We start from the raw sequence: 26,256 nt of genomic DNA, 5'->3' as shown, positions 1-26,256 counted from the left end.
TGTTAAGACAAGTTCATGTATGCACAGGTTTATCTAGGTGACAGAAATAGAATAAAAGGGAATTAAACTACTCTATAAGAGGGTTGCTGGGTCAACTGGTAGTTCTTCTTTTAACTCTCTGAGAAATTGCCATCCTGCTTTCCACAGTGGTTGAACCACTTTACACTCTCACCAACAATGTATAAGTGTTCCTTTTACTCCACAACCTCATCAGCATCTGTTATTTTTTGCTTTTTTAATACATAGTCATTCTGAGTGGTATGAGATGGTATCGCATTGTGGTTTTGATTTCATTTTGCTAATGATCAGTGATGCTGAGCTTTTCTTCAAATGTTTGTTGGCCACATCTCTGTCTTCTTTTGTTTATTCATGTCCTTTGCCCACGTTTTAATGGGGTTGTTTTTCTCTTGTAAATTTAAGTTCATTATAGATGATGGATATTAGACCTTTGTCAAATGCATAGTTTGCAAATATTTTCTCCCTTTCTGTAGGTTGTCTGTTTATTCTGTTGACAGTTTCTTTTGCTGTACAGAAGTTCTTAAGTTTAATTAGATGCCATTTGCCAATGTTTTTATTGCTTTTGGTGTCTTTGTCATGGAATCTTTGCCTGTTCCTATGTGCAGGAAGGTATTGCCTAGGTTGTCTTCTGGGTTTTTATAGTTTTGGGCAGTCTTTAAGCCATAGTGAGTTAATTTTTGTATAGAGTATAAGGAAGGAGTCCAGCCTTAATCTTCTGCATATGGCTAGCCAGTTATCCCAGCACCATTCATTGAATAGGAAGTCTTTTCCCCATTGCTTGTTTTTGTCAGCTTTGTCAAAGATCAGATGGTCGTAGATGTGTGGCCTTATTTCTGGTTTCTCTATTCTGTTCCATTGGTCTATGTGCCTGTTTTTGTACCAGTACCATGCTGTTTGGTTACTGTAACCCCCTATAGTATACTTTGGAATCCCATTACTGGGTATATACCCAGAGGAATATTAATCATTCTATCATAAAGACACATGCACATAATATTCATTGCAAGATTATTCACAATAGCAAAGACATGGAATCAACCTAAATACCCATCAGTGACAGACTGGTTAAAGAAAATGTGATACATATACACTACAGAACACTATGCAGTCATAAAAAAATAAAATGAGATCATGTCTTTTCTGGGGACATGGATGGAGCCAGAAACTATTGGCCTTAGAAAACTAACGCAGAAACAGAAAACCAAATACTGCATGTTCTCAATTATAAGTGAGAGCTAAATGATGAGAACTGATGAACACAAAGAAGGAAACAACAGACATTGAGGTCTACTTGAGGAAGGAGGGTGGGAGGAGGAAGAGGAGCAGAAAAGATTACTACTAGGTAGTGGGTTTAATACCTGGGTGATGAAATAATCTGTTTAACAACCCCCCCCCCCGGACACGTTTACCTATGTGACAAACCTTCAGATGTACCCCTGAACTTAAAATAAAAGTTAAAAAAGAGGGTTGCAATAGAAAGTGAGGAGGTGGCATCTCAGCACTGAACTAAGAGCACTGAACTAAGAGGGAAGACTGAGAGAAGTTATGAGAGCAGGTTCAATGGAAGGGAGTCCAGACTGACCAAGAGAAAGGTGAGAAAGAGAGTCACGGTGGGACCTTAATGCTGAATTCTGTTCTTTGTTCCTCTTTCTCCCCCACAGGTCTCAACATCTGTCAAAAGCAAGAATGGTGTTTTGGAGAAGGAAGGAGGTAGGCCTATGTCCATGTTTCAGGCAATGTGAAACAAGATGAGAAAGGGCAGTTGCAGCACATGCAAGATTTGGAGAGGAGAAATCAAAAGTTGAACTTGGAGCAGGCAGTGGATGGCAATCACCAGGAGCATTTAAGTCTGACCCCAGGAATCCTCAGGAGTAAAGGAATGGTGATGAGGGGATGGATTACCCAAGTTACTTGAAATGAGAGCTCTGTCATTTACTCTGGATGTTTAAGAGTTAAGTATGACATGCCCATAGGACTGGAGAATCTGGGGACATTCCAGTTATACTAAATTGATGACAATGATCAACATAGTTCACAATTCTATTTCTCTTTTCAGGTAGAATTATTTTTCACTGCAAAGTAATCATTAATGTGAAAAGTGGGTTTTTTAAAAATTAACTTATATTTAATTAATTTATTTACTTAACATTCTGACAAATAGAGGCAAAAAAAAAGAAAAGGGCCAAGACATTCTTAGCCTTAGGAGAAAGAGAAGCAGAAAACCCCAAATAAAATATCTAAATCTTTATTCTACTTTTGCTAAGTGGTTTTCCTTTTAGGAAAAAATGGATGGCTATAGCTGTGTAAATCTCTTCTAGGAAGTGCGTATGGTAAGGAAGGAGGTCATCAAAATCTCTTTAATAATCTGTCAAATGTTATTCGTTGCATTCTTATGTCTATTAGCAATGTTTTCCTTTTTTGGAACAGCTGTCTCCTGTGCTATAAGCAGTAATGAAGAATTGTTAATTGCATATTGAGAAAGTGAATAAAACATTTCCATCATCAAATACATTGATTAAATAATTTTTGACTCAAAATACTTTTCAAAAAAAGCTAACTGATTTTTGAGTCTTTACTCCCTTTCTTTTGATTTTTTAAATGATGAATGTTTATTTACAGATGGTACTCATGAACCACATATATGAAAAGATGTAATATAATGCAGATATGGTTATCCAGAAATAGCCCTTGAATAAACTGAGATGCAGAGACCAAATTCACATAGCTAGAAGTGCCTCAGTATTCTTGCTCCATGTATTAACATACAACACATTTCACTGAGTTTATTTTGGTCTTCAAGCTTCTTGATGCCAATAATCATCAATTAATTCATTCATGATACAGCCAGCAGAATACTGTAGCCATAAGGGCACTTAGTCACTTCTCAGTTACATGTGGACTATTCATGCTCCATTCTAAGCTTCAGGCTGGCTTTGTCTTATTGGTAATATATACTCATAGAAAGCTAACTTCTGGGTGCTCAGATACTTAACTTCTGAAAATATGTTGGAATAAACCAAATATAAATAAGAGATTAGACCTACCATTGAGAGGAAACATATTCTAAGATAAAAAATATATGACTTCTCAATGAATTGCTATTTCTGTATACAATACTTTTTCTGTATGATTGATGAATATCATCAAGAATAGGCTGCCTACAATGTTGACAACTAAGTTTACTTTGCAATTCTAAATGCGGTTCATAACACTTTATTAGCTCAGAGAGAGGTTAGTAGGATGAATCCAGTTTCCATAAGCCCTTCTAAATGGGAAGTGAGACCTCTCCCACATGAATGAGTATTTTTAATGAATTAGAGATAAAAATAGTGTATCTAAATGTTCCCTTTGGGGAGAGGTTGTGTACAGGAGCTCTCTATTGCCAAACTTTCACATAAGGTCAAACCCAGGATTACAAGCTATAACCATGTTTGCCATCTTTAAAGCAATTCTTCATATTTAAGAACAAATCAATTTTTTGACATACAGTGTCCAAGTATGGGGTCTGGTATAACCTTAGGGAGACAGAGTCTGCTGTGTATCTAAAATCAACCCATAAGTACTGGTGGACAATCCATAAAGATTAAGAATGGAAGAAGTAATAAATACTGTCCTCAACAATGTCAATGTTTCATTATCTAAACATGTTTACTTGGGTTCTCTGTGTGATACTAGATCCCTGGCAGCAACTGGTCATGCTCACATGCCCCCCTAGAAAATAAAACACCAACACAAAACACAACAAATGAACTGTTTTTGATAGGCATTTGAAAAAACCTATAGCAAGCAGTGTTGATCATGGCTCTAAGAATGCAAGTTAATTAAATTTGATGATATCTGAAATATTTAAACCTTTATTTATTAATAAACATCACAGAGGGAAAAGAAACATTCAAATGGCACAAAGTAGGTAAAATAAATGTTTACAATTTTTAGTCTCATTTAAAATCTTTTGTCAGTTGAATTTACTCTAAGCTTTATAAAAAGGATTCTTATATAGAAGAGAAAGACATATTTTACCAAAAGAAAGAAGTAAACAAATGTTTAATTCCACTATACCTTCTAAATTGAGAACTGTTGTGAATGACTTCCCTAATGCTGTGAAAATTAGTTGGTGATGATTAGAGACCAAGGCAAGAATTTCATAATGAAGTCAAAATATATAAGCTTCTTTCAAACACAGGGATCCATGCATACATGTACCATTGCTGTTTTTAAATTCAGGCTGAATGAAAATAACTTACCTTACACAACAATAATGAGAATCTTAGTAATGGTACCTAAGAGACTATGGAAGAATTTCAGGGTAGTTGGGATGTCTTTTACATAATACAGCATCTAGAAATGAGGAAAAAGAGAAATGAGATGCTTCTTTATGTTGAAGTTTTTATTGCTTGGGCTAGATACTCCTAGAAAGTTTGATTTTCTAGTTGAGTCAATTTTTATCGAAGAAAACACTTAAGAAATTTAAAAATAAAATACGTTGCATGAAGACATAGAACAATAATGTGAGAAAATATTTGGGGAAATGGAAAAGTATGGTATTTGTTCGACTAGAGTCAAATGGTTTTAAATTTACTCTTTCTGGCTTCCATAGCACAGACATTTATAGCTGGAGACACTTAGTCACCATTCCACATGGGGACATGAATCCTATGCCTATTCTATAATTCGTGAATTGTAGTTCTTCTGGGAGAAAACGGTTTTGGCACCATAAAAACAGACCCCATTTCATGGAACGTTGCTTTACAATTAAGCCCTTTGCACCAGCTTCTCCATATGCTCACAGATGCTTTTTTAAAATCACAGAAAATGTGACAGGCTCTGATGATGACAGATTCTGTAGGAAGTTGGACTAAATAAAGCATGAGGTTATCTGCTTGGCCACAGGGCGTTTAGGGGTCAGGCCACCCATTTTTAATAATTATGGACCAATCTCTAGTGAAGTACAGGCCTTTCCACCCAACACAGAGCTTGGACTTAGGTATTGACAATGGGAAATTGTTCCCCATGGCTTGCATCTTTGGACCCCACCCCCATAGACACTTCTTATATCTCATCTTCATCTTTGTTGGACAAGAATTCAATGTTCCATATAGCCTGTCCTTAGAGAATTCATTGCACAAAAGAAAAGTACTTTAGCTATGCCTCTTTCATATGAATGAATGAAATAAAATGGACCTGACCTGTGCATGAGTCATGGTGCCTTAGGGGCCACAGTCCACATTTTCCACCACAGGGACCATAGGCAGGTACCTAAATATAGCAAATCAATATGATGACTAATAATCTGCAATATGATCTGGCTAGAAATGCAGAGGTGGCCCATAGAACATCCCTTAAATTTTTCTCAAAGACAGTGAAATTTTCTGAATTGACAGTGAGGTTGTAAAAGTATCACGAGAGTGTGAGGACTATAGTGAGTAATAGAGAGGCAGAGATGCTGCACAGAAAAATGGGGCATAGACAGAGATGGAGAGAGAAGAACAGGATAGAGATGCAGAGGGAAACAGAATTGCTGTAAGAAAGAAGGAACAAACATGGAAGTTTTAAGAGAAATAGGAAAGAGAAGTTGATTCCCGAAATCACAACATTTATAACAGAGAAAAGAATGGGATCCAGGGTTAAGCAGAGGGAGTGATTTTTGATAAAAGGAGGTTTTTGCAATAAGATGGAAGAAGGAGATGGTGCACAAATGCAGTTATGTTTGCAAAGTTAGCGGGTGAAAAATGAGTTTCTATCTGGTAGTTTCTATTTTCTCTATACATTGTGAAGTGAGGTCATCGGTTCAGAACGAATGATCTGGGAGAGATTGCAGGAGTAGTAAGGAGAGAGGGGAGTTATAAAACAGTTATGTGAGGAAGTGGGAACAAAAGCAAATCTGGTAGAGAAATATCTTGGCATCCTGGACAGTGATAAGTACTACCTGACAGGCAAAAGATTTAATCAGCTAAAGAAGCAGAGACATAGAATTGCCTGTATATGACAAAATCAGAGTATTTCTTTCTTTGACTTGTAGTAAGTTTATTCTTGTGGGGTGACTATCATTGTAGACCAGGAAGAAAAATAGTGTTTTGTTGTTAATCAAGTGGTATTGCCAAAATAGGTACATTTCCCGACGGTAACCAGCTTCCAAAACCCATACATCCCTTATGCTATTCAGAAATATTAGTTATCTCTGGAAATCCAGCCCCATGTAATCTACTCAATAGTCACTCCTTTTCTATAACATGTGTAAGTCAGTTTGTTGGATCTGGATAATAGAAGTACAAATTTATTGAACTGAGGCATCATTTAATCTGCCCCTTCGACGATATGTCCACTACAGAAACACTCTGGGACATTGGTCCACCCAAACCTTTAGAGTCACTAGAGAATATGTTATGATGTTATCATTCTCAAATTTCTATATAAACATTCAATGATATAAAAATAAATTAAAGACTGGGTACAGTGGCTTACACCTGTAATTCCAACACTGTTGGAGGTTGAGGTGGGAAGATCACCTGAGCCCAGGATTTCAAGACCAGTCCGGGCAACATAGTATGGCCGCAGCTCTACAAAAAAATAAAAAAAATAGTTGGGTGTGGTGGTGCACACCTGTGGTCTCAACTAACCAGGAAGTTGGAGTGGCAGGATTGCTTAAGCTCAGGAGGTTAAGGCTACAGTGAGCTAAGATCATGCCACCACACTCCAGCCTGGGTGACACAGCGAGACTCCCATCTCAAAAAAAGAAATAAGAATTAAGCCAACATTTTTAACAATGGATAACTGTAGAGGTATTTTGATAGAGAAAACTGGTTTTTTGAATGTTAAAGAGAATCTTAGTATTATAAACATCTTTATCCTTTATTTAGGCAGATCATGGTCACTTGTAAAATTAGAAATCAGAAGATTTTCATTTTCCTTTTAAAAGTTAGAATAGTAGGTATTCATTATATATATATATATATATATATATATATATATATATATATATCTGAAAAGTCTTCTTTTTATAATACATATTCTTACCTGAATCATATGAATAAAGTCCCACTTTTGAACCTCCTTTTTCTCCAACATTCTTCTTTGATATTCAGATGATGTCTCATTATGCCAAGCAAACTTTACATTCTCAAGGTTTGATGTCTTGGCTACAAGCTCTAAAATACAGAGAAGAGGTGACACACCATCAATTTTAATTGCAAATGTGGAACCCATTTCCATTTAGAATTTTAATGCAATCAATGTTATACACAAACAGAAAGAACATTTTTCTTTCTTATGTCTGGGAGACCAGAGAGTTCATACTGCTTGTTTTCTAGTATTTAATGAAATTAGAGGTGAAAGAAAGAGTCAGTAAGAAATAATTACAAGAACCCTGGGCAGACATAGGTAATATTGTCTTAGTATTAATGAAGAATCAACTGGTGAATTTTATCAATGGAAAGTGAATTGGAAACAGATGATATGTTTGTATAATTCAGGAGTAGGCAAACCACTGTCCAGGGACTATATCTAGCCTGCTACTTATTTTTGTATGAACTGCAAGCTAAAAACTTATATTGTTCTACTTCCTGACTTTGTGTCACTGCCACTCATGTTTCACATCATTATATTTTTGAATGATTTAAAAAAACAAAAGAAGGATGCTATTTCATATGTGAAAATGATATGAAATTCAAATTTTAGTGTTTACAAATAAAGTTTTATTCAAACACAGCCATGCTCGTTAGTTTACCTTTCTTTGGCTGCCTTTGTGGCACATGGCAGGTTGATTAGTTGTGACAGAGACTGGACTGACCTTCTGAGTCTAAAATATTAACTATTTGGTCTTTGCCAGGAAAAGTTTGTGAACTTTTACTGTAACCCACTAAAAATAAGCTCTTTAAGATTGGTTTAAATAATTCTGGATCAATGAATGAATCCCTATCTAAGCATAAACATCAAAAGGTAATCATTGATGACAACTGGGGAATGGATTAAGCATCAATAGAAAAGGGAGTTTATTATTCACAGTTCACATTTTGAGATGTTTAGTCATGCCTGCCAAGAACTAATTCCGTTCTTCTCCCACTAAGCTTGTGAAAAGTATATCACAGTAACTATATTATTAATCATTCAGGGGAACAATTTGAGTTAAGTCTTTTGGGATAGGATCTGGGGTAGAGGACCAGGAGTTACAGGTACCTTTGTATTTGGCAATTTGTTCAGCACTTGGCTCAACAACTTCATTGTTGATACAAACTCCTGGGTATTGTGCCTGAACTCTGGAGACAATTTGAAGATCAGTTTCACCTGGAAGATAAACATATGAGACAGGTCACATCATTCCAGCAAGAAATGATTAAAAACAATTTTAGTTGATTTATTATTTGCCCTACCTTGACTAGGAAAGCCTAGCATTAATAAAGAATAATGTTCAACTGCTGCCCTGCCATGAGGCCTGTGATGCTGAACAGCTAGGTTCTAAGTAGGCATAGTAATGTGACTCAAGGAGGGCTGTGAGTGCCATTCATTTGTTCATATGATCTTTAACATCTATCACTACATTTCATCAAATCAAAGATGCTGTTGATTGTAGAAGGAAATTAACCCTTATTTTTATTTCACCAAGTTAGAAGAAAAGCCACTGTCAATTATAATTTTAAGATTTTATCAACTGGACAGCATAACAATATCAGAGGTATTAAAATATGAAAAAAATGCACCTCAGAATTGATAGAGTAGGCTAGGCCAGAAGAGTACAAGAAAAAAAAGTCAGATTAAAAAAGGGTACAAATAAGTCAGGTAAAATAAAGAAGAAAAACATGTCAGATATCTGCCCTCATAAACACTATTACCTGTGACACAGACACAGAAATAGCCCTGGCTCAGTTGAATCAAGGTAGGAAAGGGGAAGAGAACATGTGGGGAGAGGACGAGAGATGAGGCCAGGGTGATGGTGCTTTATGGGGGAAGATCACTTGTGAACTCTGTCACTCTCAGGGTAAATGGCAGTTAGCCCAGAAACTGTGGGGAAGTGAGGGATTGCAGATACAGGGGACAAGATGACAGACACACACACAGAAAATAGAAGAGTATATTTGGAACTACCAGCAGTCTGGATTTCTTAGAATATGGAGCAAGGCAGGGCCTCCAAGCAAGAGGTGATTCCAGAAAGGTATGGTGAGGTGACTGTGAGCAAGGCAGATATTTATTCATACTTATATTATTCATGTTATTATATGAATATAATATAATAATTATATTATTCATATATATTATTCATATTACACCATGTTTCAGGCACTGCACTAGGCTCTGCAGAATGATTATAAGAAGGGTCAGTAGATACCTGCCCTGGTGAAAATTCAGCCTGTAAGGGACAGTGTAAGAGAGATGACAATAATCAGATGGACTTGAGTTTTAAACCTGTCTTCTTCACTTACTCGGCGTATACGACTTTGGACAATTTGCTTAACCTCTCCAAGCTTCATTTTTTTTAATTAGAAAAATAAAAATAATAATAGTACCTAATTTATTAGTTGTGAGGGTTAAATGAAGTAATGCATATAATGCACAGTGCAAAATAAAGTTGGCACTGAATAAGTGTTAGCTGTTCATTATTTTTATTGTTATCTTGAGTCCATCTCTTGAAAATATCTCTTCTCTCCCTATTGCTGATGCGTCCAACTTATGTTTTGCACTTTAATTCAATTAGGTTATGATGTTGACCTTCATTAAAATGGAAATACCTCCTGGCAAGATTAGCATAGGCAAATGATGTTAGTCTTTAACATTTGGCGTAAATGACATTAACAGAACCTTTCCAAGGTTACACATGGCAGGAAGCAAAAGCAGAGGTCATAAGACTGGGAGGTCTGGAAGGAAAGAGATGAGGAAGATAAACCAGGAACAGAAGATGCTAGACTAGGAAAAGACAGTGGTCTAAGAGCATATGAGAGTCCCAAGTACTGGCAATAGGAGATGGCATACATGGTGTGTGTGGAGGGAAGGAGGGAGAGTGGGAAGGAAGCTGAAATAGAGTATGAAGTCACTTATGTGACCATTTTCTTCACAGCCAGCCCTACCTAGTTAAAATCATGTATTTCTTCATTGATAACTATAGCTGCCGTTTATTATTGGCCACCTACTAATTGCCAAACACTGTGCTAGGCTCTTTACCTGGAACATCTCCTTAATCCTGACAGCAAGTTCCATGATATTATTAATACTCCCAACTGGATTAGGTGATTTGAGTATGTTGACATTCAAGGGATATTGATATACCTGAAGTTTAAGTCACATTTGTCTAAATCTACAATGTTTGTTCTTCTAACTACTTCATATAAGAAGTAGAAAGATAATAAATACTAAAAAGACATGAAAAGCCTTTTATTCTTCTGTTCAGCAACCATTTTGAAGGGAAAAAAAGATAACTAAGACAAAAGCCTGATAAGAATAGCTGTGGGCTAATGGGAAATAGATTCTAGCTTGCCCCCAAAAGACTAGAGACCAAAATTTTCTGTTCTTGCCTCATATTAACCTAGCCACACATTTTAAATGAAAAATTTGAGGATCTCAAATTTGACATTTTGAAAAAGATAACTGAAATGCAATTATATTCCCTTAGGGCTTGATGAGCTCTCCTCCAAAGATGGACCTAGACATTTTAGGTTGGCCTGGTTGGCAAAATATATATATCTAGCACAATCTGGGACATGTTCACAACCAGGCAGTCCCCCTTCCTGGGGCACTGATAGAGGACACAATGTTAGAATCACAATTGACATACGGAAACCATCGGTTTGCATAACAATCTCTAGAGTGTAAGCCCATGTGTGCTGGATTCCTAGCAAAAATAAATTAAGTTTAAGAAGAGGCGAAAATGCAACTATTTCTTTAAGAGTCAATTAGAACATAAAATCTATTTCTGACCTCATAAGTAGGGTGACCATACTTGTTTGTCAGGTACATTTCCATTTTATACCTGTTGTTTTAGTGTTCATCTGCTTTTGTTTTTTGGTCCTAACTTGTTCATATGTTTGTTGGCTGCATAAATGTCTTCTTTTGAGAAGTGTCTGTTCATATCCTTTGCCCCCTTTTTGATGGGGTGGTTTGTTTTTTTCTTATAAATTCATTTAAGTTCCTTGTTAATTCTGGATATTAGACCTTCGTCAGACGGGTAGAGTGCAGAAATTTTATTCCATTCTGTAGGTTGCCTGTTCACTCTGATGATAGTTTCTCTTGCTGTGCAGAGGCTTTTTAGTTTAATTATATCCCATTTGTAAATTTGGGCTTTTGTTGCAATTGCTTTTGGCATTTTTGTCATGAAGTCTTTGTCCATGCCTATGTCCTGAATGGTATTGCCTAGGTTTTCTTCTAGGTTTTTATGGTTTTGGGTTTTACATTTAAGTCTTTAATCCATCTTGAGTTAGTTTTGGTGTAAGGTGTAAGGAAGGAGTCCAGTTTCAGTTTTCTGCATATGGCTAGCCAGGTTTCCCAGCACCATTTACTGGATGGGAGATCCTTTCCCTGTTGCTTGTTTTTGTCAGGTTTGTTGAAGATCAGATGGTTGTAGATGTGTGGTGTTATTTCTGAGGTCTCTGTTCTGTTTCATCAGTCTCTGTGTCTGTTTTGGTACCAGTACCATGCTGTTTTGGTTACTGTAGACTTGTAGTATAGTTTGAAGTCAGGTAGCATGATGCCTCCAGCTTTGTTCCTTTTGCTTAGGATTGTCCTGGCTATATGTGATCTTCTTTAATTAGATATGAAACTTAAAATAGCTTTTTCTAATTCTGTGAAGAATGTTAATGGTATTTTGATGGGAATAGCATTGAATTTATAAATCAATTTGGGCAGTATGGCCATTTTCATAAAATTGATTCTTCTTATCCAGGAGGATGGAATGTTTTTCCATTCGATTGTATCCTCTCTTACATCCTTGAACAATGCTTTGTAGTTCTCCTTGAAGAGGTTCTTCACATCACTTTTAGCTGTATTCCTAGGTATTTTATTCTCTTTGTAGCAATTGTGATTGGGAGTTTATTCATGATTTGGCTCTGTGTTTGTCTATTGTTGGCGTAAAGGAATGCTTGTGATTTTTGCACATTGATTTTGTATCCTGAGACTTTGCTGAAGCTGCTTGTCAGTTTCAGAAGTTTTTAGGCTGAGATGATGGAGTTTTCTAAGTATACAATCATGTTGTCTGCACACAGAGACAATATGACTTCCTCTCTTCCTATTTGAATACCTTTTATTTCTTTCTATTGCCTGATTGCCCTGGCAACAACTTCCAATACTATGTTAAATAGGAGTGGTGAGAGAGGACATCCTTGTCTTGTACTAGTTTTCAACAGGAATGCTTCCAGCTTTTGCCCAAACAATATGATATTGGTTGGGTAAGTTTGTCATAAATAGTTTTTATTATTTTGAGATATGTTCCATTAATACCTAGTTTATTGAGAGTTTTTAACAAGAAAAGAGGTTTAATTTTATCAAAGGCCCTTTCTGCATCTATTGAGATAATCATGTGGTTTTTGTCTGTCATTCTGCTTATGTGATAGATTATGTTTTTTGATTTGTGTATGTTGAACCAGCCTTGCATCCCAGGGATGAAGCTGACTTGATCCTGGTGGATAAGTTTTTTGATGTGCTGCTGAATTCGGTTTGCCAGTATTTTATTGAGGATTTTCCCATCGATACTCATCAGAGATACTGACCTCAAGTGTCCTTTTTTTGTTGTGTCTCTTCCTGATTTTGTTATCAGGATGATGCTGGCTTCATAAAAATGAGTTAGGGAGGCATCCCTCCTTTTCAATCACTTGTAATAGTATCTGAAGAAATGGTACCAGAAATGGTACTTTGTATTTCTGGTAGGACTCAGCTGTGAATCCATCTGGTCCTGGACTTTCTTTGGTTGGTAGGCTATTAATTACTGCCTCAATTTCAGAACTTGTTATTGGTCTATTCAGGGATTCCACTTCTTCTTGGTCTAGTCTTAATTGGGGAGGGAAGTGCCCAGGAATTTAACCATTTCTTCTAGAGTTTCTAGTTTATTATGTAGAGGTGTTTATAGTATTCTCTGATGGTAGTTTGTATTTCTGTAGGGTCAGTAGGGATATCCCCTTTATCATTTTTTATTGTGTCTATTTGATTCTTCTCTCTTTTCTTCTTTATTAGTCTAGCTAGCAGTCTGTCTATTTTGTTAATTTTTTCAAAAAACCAGCTCCTGAACTCATTGATTTTTTTTTTTTTTTGAGGTTTTTTTGGGTCTCTATCTCCTGTAATTCTTCTCTGATCTTAGTTATTTCTAGTCTTCTTCCAGCTTTTGGATTAGTTTGTTCTTGCCTCTGTAACTCTTTTAATTGTGATGTTAGGGTGCCAACTTGAGATCTTCAAGCTTTCTCATAGGGCCATTTAGTGCTATAAATTTCCCTCTTAACACTGCTTTAGTTGTATCCCAGAGATTCTGGTATGTTGTCTCTTTGTTCTTGTTGGTTTCAAAGAACTTCTTGATTTCTGCTTTAATTTCATTATTTACCCAGGAGTTATTCAGGAGCAGGTTGTTTCATTTCCATGTGTGGTTTTGAGTGAGTTTCTTAATCCTGAGTTCTAATTTGATTGCACTGTGGTCTGAGAGGCTGTTATGATTCCCGTTATTTTGCATTTGCTAAGGAGTGTTTTATTTCCAATTATGTGGTCGATTTTAGAATAAGTGCCAAGTGGCATTGCAAAGAATGTATATTCTGTTGATTTTGCAGATGTCTACTAGGTCCACTTGATCCAGAGCTGAGTTCAGGTCCTGAATATCCTTATTGATTTTCTGTCTCATTGATCTACTGATAACACCCACTGACAGTGGGGTGTTAAAGTCTTCCACTATTATTGTATGGGAGTATAGCTCTCTTTGTAGGTCTCTAAAAACTTGTTTTATGAATCTGGGTGCTCTTGTATTGGGTGCATATATATTTAGAATAGTTAGCTCTTCTTGTTGAATTGTTCCATTTGCCATTATGTAATGCCCTTTTCTTTTTTTATCTTTGTTGGTTTAAAGTCTGTTTTGTCAGAGACTAGGATTGCAACCCCTGCTTATATTTTGCTTTCCATTTGCTTGGTCAATTTTCCTCCATCCCTTTATTTTGAGCCTACGTGTATCTTTGCACATGAGATGGGTCTCCTGAATACAGCACACTGATGGGTCTTGACTCTTTATCCAATTTGCCAGTCTGTGTCTTTTAATTGGGACATTTAGCTCATTTACATTTAAGGTTAGTATCATAATGTGTGAATTTGACCCTATCATCATGCTGCTGTTTGGTTATTTTGCACACTCGTTGTTGTAGTTTCTTCATAGTGTCATTGGTCTTTATATTTTGATGTGTTTTTGCAGTGGCTGCTACTGGCTTTTTCTTTCCATGTTTAGTGCTTCCTTCAGGAGCTCTTGCAGGGCAGGCCTGGTGACAACGAAATTCCTCAACATTTGCTTGTCTGGAAAGGATTTTATTTCTCCTTCACTTATGAAGTGAGTTTGGCTGGATATGAAATTCTAGGTTGAATTTTTTTTTTCTCTAAGAATGTTGAATATTGGCCCCCAATCTTTTCTGACATGTAGAGTTTCTGCTGAGAGGTCTGCTGTTAGTCTGATGGGTTTCCCTTTGTAGGTGACCTGGCCTTTCTCTCTGGCTGCCCTTAACAATTTTCCTTCATTTTAATCTTCAATCTGATGATTATGTGTCTTGGGGAATATCTTATTATGATTTTCTTGTGGAGTATCTTAATGATGTTGCCTGTATTTCCTGAATTTGCATGTTGGCAGTCTTGCTAGGTTGAGGAAATTCTCCTGGATAATATCCTGAAGTGTGTTTTCCAGCTTGTTTCCATTCTCTCCATCTGCTTCTTGTACTCCAATCAATTGTAGGTTTGGTCTTCTTATGAAGTCCCATATTTCTTGGAAGCTTTGTTCATTCCTTTTCATTCTTTTTTCTCTAATCTTATCTCCATGCCTTATTCCAGGAAGGTGGTCTTCAGACTCTGGCATCCTTTCTTCCACTTGGTTGATTCAGCGATTGATACATGTGTATGCTTCAGGAAGTTCTTGGGCTGTGTTTTTCAGCTCCCTCACATTGTTTATGCTCCTCTCTAAACTGGTTATTCTAGTTAGCAATTCCTCTAACATTTTATCAAGGTTCTTAGCTTCTTTGCATTGGGTTAGAACATGTTCCTTTAGATCTGTGTAGTTTTTTATTACCCATCTTTTGAAACCTACTTCTGACAATTTGTCCATCTGATCCTCCCTCCAGTTCTGTGACCTTGATGGAGAAACATTGAAATCATTTGGAGGAGTAAATACAGTCTGACCTTTTGGGTTTTTAGCATTGTTCCATTGATATTTTCTCAACTTCTTGAGTTTGTCTAGTTTTGGTCTTTGAGGCTGCTAACCCTTCGACGGGGTTTTTGTGGAGACTTGTTGTTGTTGTTTTTGACGCTGTTGTTGCTTTCTGCTTGTTTGTTTTTCTTTCAATGTTTAGGTCCCTCTTCTGTAGGGCTGCTGCCATTTGCTGGGGTTCACTTCAGGACCTATTTATCTGATTCGCTCTTGTGCCCGGAGATGTTACTCAAAGAGGCTGGAGAACAGCAAAGTTGAGTGCCTGCTTCTTCTTCTGGGACTTCTGACCTTGAGGGGCACCAGCCTGATGCCAGTAGGAACACTCCTGTATAGGGTGTCTGACAACCTCTATTGAAGAGTCTCACCCAGTTGGGTGGCATGGGGAACAGGACCTGTTGAACACAGTGCCTCACTTGGGGGAAACCCACTTGTCTGGGCTGCCTGGATTCCTCAGAACTACCAAGAGGAAAGGCTAAGTCTGCTGGTCCACAGAGACTGCAGCCATCCCTCCCCAAAGGGAACTCAGGCTCAGGGAGATCCAGGTTCTGTCCCTGAGCCTCTGGCTGGCGTTACTGGAGTTCAGGTGGGAAAGACTCACCCAGTGAGGAAGGATGGGTCAGGCCTGAAGAGGCACTCTGGCTACAGATTGCCACAGCCAGTGTGTTGGACTGGGAGGGACAAGTCTTGGGACCAAGCTGTCCAGCCTCCCTTTCTCCAGCAGGGGAAAAGCACAGCCTGGGGCTATAGAGATGGATGCCGCCCTTCCCCTGCCCAGGGAGCTTTGTGTTAGGTAGATGGGAATCCCAGTGCTGTCTGCTGCTCCTCCCCCAGGGAGCTCAAATAGCTTTGACAGCAGGCAGCCACAGCCAGTGCTGGTCACTCCTCCCCCCAGGAGTTCGGTAGGCTTAGGCAGATTCCTTCCAACTGAGAGACTAAGAGTCTGTGCATTCTTGGGTTGGGACGCTAGTCCCTGGTGGTGTGGGTTCACGAGTGGGATCTTTCAATCTGTGGGTTGCACAGTTCTGTGGAAAAAGCACGCTCACCCATTGCCTCTCTTGGCTGGTGGGAGGGGACTCCCCCATCCCATGGGGCTCTCGTGTGGGCCGCCACACCACACTGTTCTTCTTTCTCTTCGTGGTTCACGCCAGCTTCCTAGTCCGTTCTGATGAGAGAATCTGGATGCCTCGGTTGCTGGTGAAGTATTCACAAGCTTATTATGGTTTTTTTCGATGGGAGCCTCCAAACGCTGCTGTTTCTAGTTGGCCATCTTGGCCCCGCCCTATGTTATTTTTATAATAGGTATTAGTATTTCTTACTGTGATATATATGTAAGAAATAATACAATCATCTGTATCTATAGCTAGCTATATAAATATCTACTTCTATTTACATACATATGTGTCTTTATAGAAATGCATGTATATGCATATATCAGTATGTGTGATATTATTTTATATCTATATATATTAGTTTTTATCTATGGCTCCTGGCTTATGATTCCCATAGCTCTTACTAATAGTCTTTTATTATAATGTTATGGTGCTTTTGGCCTCAGGAGCAGACCTCAGAGAACCTTTCACCTACACAAGACAGGACTAAAACATTTTTCCACCTTTCTGATTGAGGATCATAAGACCTCATTTCAGAGGAGGTCCTGTCCCATATTCTAGAGGAATTAATGCTGTACAGAGAGGTCAAGAAGAATCTGAACAGATAGGCCTCACTGGGTTTCCCCACTCAGTCTATCAGCATTAGATTACAACCTTTTGGTCCAATCACATTACTACATGGTTGTCCATGCTTCAGTCATGCCTATCCAATGAAGTTTTCATAAAAGGCCCAAGAGAACAGGATTTGAAGAGCTTCCAGATAATGAACATGTCTAGGCTCCTGAAGGGTGGCATATCCAGGCAGAGCATGAAAGCTCTGTGTACCTTCTCTCATACCTTATCCTATGCATCTCTTCATCTGTAGCCTTTGTAACATCCTATATAATAAACCAGCAAATGTAAGCCAGTTTTCCTGAGTTCCGTGAGCCACTTTAGTAAACTAATCAAACCCAAAGAGGAGTTGTGGAAACCTCAACTCGAAGCTGGCTGCTAGGAGTTCTGGAGGCCCAAACTTGCAACTGGTGTCTGAAAAGGGGACAGCCTTTGTGGAACTGGGCCCTCAACCTGTGGGATCTGACATTATTTTCAGGAAGACAGCATTAGAATTGAATTGAATTGGAAAACACCTAATAGTATCTGCTGCTTGGTGTTGGGAGAAAAAAAAACTCATGCATTTGGTCACAGAAGTCTTCAGTGTTGATTGTTGTGGTGAGAGAGCAGAGGAAAAAGTTTGAGTTTTTCCCTCAGAATATATACATATGTATGTACGTATAAATATATGTGTGTATATATACATATCCATAAGATATAAAATCACAAAATAAAATATTCTTTGACATTGTATTCTATATGATTTGCTTTTCACTATCCCTCAGAAATAGGAGATATGTATTTTTAAAAACTAATTTATACCCATAATCTCCAACATAATATTGAAAGAGAAGAACAAAGTTGGAGAACTGACACTACCTGACTTCAAGACTTACTATAAAGCCATATTAATCAAAACAGCCTGGCACTGGCAAAAGAACAGACAAATAGATCAGTGGAACAGAATAGAGGGACCAGAAATAGACCCACATAAATATAGTCAACTGATCTTTGACAAAGGAGCAAAGGCAATACAATGGAGCAAAGATAGTCTTTTCAACAAATGGTGCTGCAACAACTGGATACCCACCTGCAAAAAAATGAATCTAGAAACGGACCTTACATCCTTCACAAAAATTAACTCAAAATGAATCATAGAACTATGTGTAAAACATAAAACTGCAAAATTTCTAAAATATAACATGGAGGAAAACCTAGATGACCTTGGGTATGGCGATGACTTTTTAGATAGAAACCAAAGGCATCATCTATGAAATAAGTAATTAATAAGTTGAACTTTATTAAAATTAAAAACTTCTGCTCTACAAAAGAAAATGTCAAGAGACTGAGATGACAAGCATGAAAGAAAATAATTGAAAAGAGCACATCTGAAAAAGGACTATTATCCAAAGTATACAAAGAACTCTTAAATCTCAACAATAAGAAAACAACCAGCACAATTAACAATTGGGTCAAAGACCTAAACACCTCACCAAAGAAGATATATAGATGACAAATAAATATATAAAAAGATATTTCGTATCATATGCCATCAATGAAATGCAAATTAATACATTAACGAAATACCATTACACACCTGGAAGGGCCAAAATCCAGAGCACTAATGACAACAAATGCTGGGGAAGATGTGGAGCAACAGGAACTCTCATTCACTGCTGGTGGGAAAGGTAAATCTGGGGCCACTTTGGAATACAATTTGGCAGTTTCTTAAAAAATTAAGCATAATCTTACCATAGGATTCAGTAATCAAGCTCCTTGGTTTCTACCCAAAGGAGTTGAAAACTTTTAGTCACACAAAAATCTGCACATAGATGTTTATTAGCTGTATTCATAATTGCCAAAGCTTGGAAGTAACCAAGATGTGTCATTCAGTATATAAACTGATAAGTAAAAGAACAAACAAACAAAAAATCTGTGGTACATGCAAAAAATAGAATATCATTCAGCGCAAGGAAGAAATGAGTTACTAAGTCATGAAAAGACATGGAAGAAACTTAAATGCATATTATTAACTGGAGGAAGCCAATCTGAAAAGCTTACATGCTGTATGATTTCAACTAGATGACACTGTGGAAAAGACAACATCATGGAAACAGTGAAAAGATCAGTGGTTGCCAGGGGCTAAGGGGTGGAGGTGAAGGGATGGAGCATAGATGATTTTGGGGGCAGTAAAACTACTCTGTATAATACTGTAATGGTGGATACATGCCATTATACATTTGTTTAAACCCATGGAATACAACACCAAAAGTAAACCCTAAAGTAAACTATGAGCTTCCAGTAATTATGTGTCAATGAATGTTTATCAATTGTAGCAGACTGTAATTCTGGGAGGGAATATATATATAATGGAGATACTATCCATGCTTGAGAGCAGGGGTTGTATGGGAAATCTCTGTACCTTGCTGTCAATTTATCTGCAAACCCTAAACTTCTCTTTAAAAAACCTTTCTTTAAAATAAAACATCAAGGACAAAAATATTTATCTTTATTTTTTTGAGACAGCCTTGCCCTGTTGCCCAGGCTAGAGTACAGTGGTGCAATCTCATCTCACTACAACCTTTGCCTCCCAGGTTCAAGTGATTCTCCTGCCTCAGCCTCCCAAGTAGCTGGGATTACAGACACGTACCACCATGCCAGGCTAATTTTCATATTTTTAGTAGAGACGGGGTTTCACCATAATGGCCAGGCTGGTCTCGAACTCTTGACCTCCGGTGATCTGCCTACGTTGGCCTCCCAAAGTGCTGAGATTACAGGCGTCAGTAATCATGCCTTGCCAATCAAAAGATTTATATAATCCTCTTGTCTATAAAAAGGAAAGGGGGGGGTCAATAGTTCAGATCTGTCATATTATAGTCTTGTTTAACCATTTAACATTTAGTTTTAAGTATTATCTTTTCTTGAAACATTCACCCATGCTGTTTGCTATCCATCATCACTCAAAGTTTCTTCTTCCTTTATCTTCCTTTCCTGGCCATCAAGAAGTTTACTTTGTCTCTTCTGTCTCTACTGGCAATGCCCTTATGCAGGCCAAGATTATTCATCTTTGGAATACTGCAATAATATTCTAAAAGGTCAGCCTACCTCTGGTCTTGTATTCCTCAAAGCCCTTACCATGACAACCATTTTAAACACTGCTAAGCAAACCCATCACTTCCCTGCTTAAAATCTTCTAGTGACTATAAAATGCATGAAGGTCAAGCTGCTCCACTAAACATAGACTATCTGCCTGGCCCTTAGTCTCATCTTTCACAGTTTTATATTCTGAAATTTGTGGCTCCAGAAGCCCTGAATTGCTTGCATTCTACCCTCTTTCCTTTATGTACCATCCTCTCCCATGCTTTCTCCTCTGCCTAAAAAGCTCTCCCTCACTTATTCACTTCAACTGGCTAACTCCTACACATGTAAAACTCTACCACTCATAGCTGATAATCTTAGTGGTCTTTCCCACAGAGCCCAGAAGCAGCATGAGAATCCTCCAGACACTACCCATCAATTGGCTGGAGCTGGCAACACAGATAAAACACACTTGTCTTTACTGATCTAAATTACTGCTTTTCTTCATTTATATAATATACTAGCAAAGGCTTGGTTCCGATAAGTTTGTTAAAAATAACTAAGGATACTTAAATGCTGGGTTGAATAACTGAGCTGGTTTGATCATTAATCATTGCAAGCATATGAGAGGTTATTACCCTATAGAACCATGAGCCATCAGAATAAGAGATTCAAAGTAAGAAAAACAAAAAACAAAAAACAAAACAAAAAAAAGTGGCATTTGTCCTTTCTAACTGAATCCTTCAGAGCAGGACCCACAATGTTATGAATATGTTCCAGTATCAGCTATGAAGTGCTCTACAAATGCTTTCAGAGAGAACACAAGTCAAACTAATATTTCAAAATAATAGCAGAAAGTAAACTAGACTTGAGTCAAATAATTCAGAAATTCTCAACAAATTCAGGGGTAAGTGAAAAAAATGTGGAAGGCAACAATCTACTTTTATTGTACATTGCAAAACTTTCTAGGAATCTTAAACTTGAGATCCAGACAATGGCATTTAAGGAGAGTAGGGCAATACACGCTCAGTTTATAGTCAGTCTCTTCCCACATGTGACCTCTCATGGTCATTGCTTGGTCATAACTCTGATGATTGAGGACTACTTAGTTTTGACCTCCTAAGGCCTTTAGGTACAAACACACCAACAGCTGTTCAGGTTAACAAAAGCCCTATTAAGAAGTGACATTAACTGTTTCCCCCTAAAGAAACAAAGTCTACAGCATTTTCTGTGACAAATAGAGAAATAATTTTGATGATTAAGCAAACTCTATTCAAACATATCATAGTATTTTCTTTCTTTTTTTCTTTTCTCCCCTTTTGTGAATAGCAAGACAAATTAATGATTTTTCAGTCTGTGCTTGTGATGATGATGTAACTGATTTTCTCAGTTGATCCCATGTGTGTAATTTAGCAAAGTTGGGCAAATCCAAATATGTATCAGCATAAATCAATGGGATACAGAGCACTTAATTTCAATAAGCAATGTTTAGAAAGATATGTACCAAATTAAAATCAAGAGTTATCTAATGGTGACAGAATTATAGGTTATATTTAATTCTTTTTTGTTTATAATTTGAAATGTTTCTATAAAAATTTATTCAAATTAATTATTCTTGAAGTGTTCATCTCCCAGTTAGAAAACCTTTCTGTGATGCTTACTTTTATGTGTCATCTCTCCTGGGCCATGGGGTGCTCAGATATTTGGTTAAACATGATTCTGGATGTATCCATGAGGGTGTTTTTGGATGAGATTAATGTTTGAATTGGTAGACTGAGTAAAGCAGACTGCCTTTCCTCATGCAATCAATCCAAGACCAGAAGAGAACAGCTTGAGCTGGAACTGGTCATTTCTGGCCTTCAAACTCAGACTGAAATATCAGCCCTTGTTGAGTCTCAAGCCTTCAGGCCTGCTGGCTTTGAGACTAGAACTTACACCATGGGCTCTCCTGGGTCTCCAGCCTACCAACTGCAGATCTTGGGACTTGTCAGCCTTCATCATCACATGAGCTAATTCCTTATTTTACATATTAAGGGGTGTGTGTGTGTGTATACATGTGTGTGTGTATATATGTGTGTGTGTGTATATATGTGTGCGTGTATATATGTGTGTATATATATCTATGTATATATATTATATATAGTATATATTATAAATATATACTATATATAGGATATATAGATATAATCTTGTTGGTTCTGTTTCTCCAGAGAACCCTGACTAATTACTATAGGTCTAAATTTATTCTGTTGTTATTTTATATGCAAATGACTATCCCAAGGCATTTATCAACATATATGAAACAACTCACATTAGCAACAATTTGGCCTTTAGCTTACTGTAATCATTTAACCTCTCTATGCTAATTACCATATTTACCACTAACACTAGTACCACATTTACCACTAAGTATCTAATTAAACACCTTTATTTTATTTTAATTAATTTTTTTTTTTTTTTGAGATGGAGTCTCACTCTGTCACCCAGGCTGGAGTGCAGTGGCGTGATCTTGGCTCACTGCAAGCTCCACCTCCTGGGTTCAAGGATACTTTGCAATGCGAGTTGTTCTCTCACATCCTGGAGGCTTACATTTGGTTTTATAAAATCACGTGTATTTGATTTTAAAAGGCATGGCTGTATTATAGTAAATGTTTGTATACTGAAGATGTGACTATACCTTATATCATATATGAACTTTATCTGGAGACTCCAAGAACTGGTCTTCTGAGTGGAAGACTTTCTGTTCTGGGTAAGTGCACTAGTAAAAGAGGCTACAAAATGAAATTTTTATTGCTTAAAACATATGGATAAGTAGGTAGACGGCTGATTAGATGGATGCATGAATGCACAGACAGACTCACAGACTGCTACTAGTAAGATAGTTATTTGGATGACTAGAAGAATAAAAGTATGTAGGAAAGAGAGAAGTCACAACTTGGAAAAATAGGTTTTCTAGGTGCTCTGCTGTGACATTTAAAAAAGCATATTTAAAGGGTAGGATGTGAAGATAGGCTGGAAGGAAATCCCTAACAAAAGCTCTACAAATCCTCTACTCTTTAGCTAGCACATATGTGAAATCCTATTCTTAGGACATGGCTTTAAATTGAACATACATTTCCACTTGCATTGTTGATGGACATACATTTCTGCTATTTGAGATTCCAAGGCAGTCAAGGGATAGAGTTAGAGTGGTTTTATACATTCTTAATTCTTTTTTATTCTTTTAGTTTTGGTTCCTGTGGCACTGCCTTTAGCACACACCAATTTTGTCCATGCACATTTTAGGCAGATAGTGAGAAGTTGAGAATCTTATGTGTCATGTCTCTTCTGTCTTAAACTGGTCTATCATTATAAAATTATAATCCTAGTTTACTACTATTCAAAGGCAGAGAATAGAACTTCATGACATGATTGGTGTTATATCAAATGTTTTATTAATCACATAATGATTATAATTAACTCATGCCAGCCCTAGCTAAATGGTCCAATCTTTTTTCTTTATCCTTATAGTGCTACCAGAATTCTGCATGCTTTTCATAGGGTATTTAAATCTCTCCTGAACTCACTTGCTCATCTACAAAATGGGAAAATATAACTCATAGTCACTCCATACATCATATGGTAACTTTTAAAAAATGCTATTTTTATAAATTTTTTTAAGTTTAATTTCTCTATGCCAAACTTATTGACAGTCTTCTACTGTAAAATCAGGACAACTGATTAATATAGTTAATTACTTCAAAAATTTAATTCCAATATTTACTTATTGTTCAGATTTTGAGATAACCAACAAGAACCAAAAATCAAAGCCTGAGACTAATTTGGGAATTTTGTGTGCTATACTGTCTTTCTTTCAATCATACACTAAGGATCCATTATATGCCAGGAAATGCCCACTGTTGGGCTTACAGAGATAATTTCTTTAAAAGTTAATAGGCACATTGACATTGCTCAAACTCACTAATAATCAGAGGTGAAAATTAAAATGGCAATACAATATCATCTGATGCTTGTTGGACTGGTGAAACATCAGAAAGCTAAAGCATGCTAAGTAATGACAGGGATATTCAGATAGAGAAATTTCATCCAGGCCACTGAGAATATAGACTGGAGCAGCCACAATGGGGACTAATTTGGTAATACTTATTCAAATTAAATACATGCATAACCTATGACCCAAGAGTTCTGAATTGAGCATGTAATAAAAATGCATAAGCCAAAGAAATTCTCACATAGGTGGATAAGGAGATATTGAACCACATTTACTACAGCATTGCTTAGGATAGAAGGGGGTTAGATGGAAAGTTATAAGGCAGAAAAATTGTGGTGGATGCACAACATTCAATATTCTGTAACAGTCAGAATGCATAGATCAGATCAATATTTAGCAATACAGGTAATCTTCAGGGTATAGTACTCAGTGACAATGCAAGAAAGAGTAATCTAATGAGGAAAACCAGAATAGGTGACCTCAACATCTGCCTCTTTGACAAGAAAATTATTTTTGAGCTAAAGGCAATTAAGAAGCAGCAAATGGAGGGAAAATTTTCCCTATCCTCCTGCTTTTCTGCCTAAGGGCAGGATATAAATTCTCCTTTGCTGGAGACAACTCTAAACTCTTACCAGCTCAGAGACAGCACCAGAGGAATCCGCAAACAAACTTACTCATATTTTCCACCCATATATTTACCTTCCCACAGTTTCCCAGCCTTGGAAGCCTAAAATAATTTTCCTTTGCCCTGTCATATCCCCACAAGTTTATTTTTTCTTGAAGGTGCTCTACAAGCCAGAGTTCCAAACCACCACTTCGAGTTACTTTTCCATGGGGTTTATCCCACATCATGAGCACTGCACATTAATAAAAGTGTTTGTTTCCATCTTATTAATCTATCTTTTGTTATAGGGATCCATCCCAACTAAGAATTCATGAGGGTTGAAGGGGAAATTTTTTTGTTCCCTATAATACATATTGTATACACTATATGTATATTGTATAAAAATATACAATAGGAGAATAAAAATGTACAGATTGGTAATGGGAAATAGAATACACATTAAGTGCAATAAATTATAACAATGGTATAACGGAATTCTTCAGGGCAAACAGTGAAAATACAAAGCCAGAGTTAGTGACTGTAGTGAGGACAAGGGAGGCTGAGTCCAAGGAGAAGAGCAGGAAATACTTTGTGGAGGATGTGCAGGATATACCCCTTGGGCAAGTGTGTGTATTCTACTGTTAGCTTTCTTCCTGATTTTGGGTTACTTTAGACTACTTTAGGCTCTAGAACTTTCTCTATAATAATAATGAGCAACTACATCGGTTCTGCATGATATTTATGGATGAGGTTTTGGGATAACAGGAAAAAATCATGTGCTTCAGGAAAAATCCGACCTGGGCTTGGAGATCGGCTCCACCATCTATTACATGATGAAATGCATCTTAAACCATCTGAGCCTCAAAATATCTGAACTTCAGCTCTTTCATTTTTAAAGGAAGTCCCCACAGAGTTTCCATGAGAATAAAATGTGATTACATATGTCAAGTGACTAGCAAAGTGTCCGGAAAATAATAAGCCTTCAGTAACACTTAGCTCCTCTATGATTCCGCTTCCAAAATAGATAGCACGTAGGCAGTTTATGTTATTATAGCATATAAAGGGGAAAAAAAACTTTTTACTAAGCAATGTTGATGAGCAAATTTTTGGAAGCTAGCTGGTTATAAATTTCTTAAAAATGTAATAAATTTTAGTTTAATGAAAACTTGTTTTCTAATCAGCTGAATTGTGGATTTTTTCTTTTTTTCACTCCTGTGTAATTTCCCACCAAACAGAATATGCTGGCTTTTTGATTTGGGAAGTTAATGAAAACCGAATTATTAAAAATCTCGTTCCCTGTAAATCTCAATTTTTGGTACCACCCTATCCCTCAAATCTGCCACAGCCATAGAATTAATTCCCGTGTCTCCATTCTGGGCTATGTTGAGTATTTTACTTAATTTTAAAGTCAGATATTTTTGTGGTTATAATATCCTGCTTTCACACAAACCATATTTTAAATGCATCATACTTACATTCAGTGAAGGGCAGATAATTGAGATCTCTGAATGTG

General features: G+C 37.1%; 1 pseudogene; it reads right to left on the bottom strand.

The window, feature by feature from the left end:
• Positions 1-26,256, bottom strand: part of LOC104655846 — a 57,708-nt pseudogene that overhangs the window by 4,481 nt on the left and 26,971 nt on the right.

Source organism: Rhinopithecus roxellana, chromosome 14 (genome assembly GCF_007565055.1).
Source record: "Rhinopithecus roxellana isolate Shanxi Qingling chromosome 14, ASM756505v1, whole genome shotgun sequence".
NCBI classification, from domain to species: domain Eukaryota; kingdom Metazoa; phylum Chordata; class Mammalia; order Primates; family Cercopithecidae; genus Rhinopithecus; species Rhinopithecus roxellana.
Note: the sequence above shows the minus strand (reverse complement) of the source record. Positions and strands in the feature narration are given on the sequence as shown.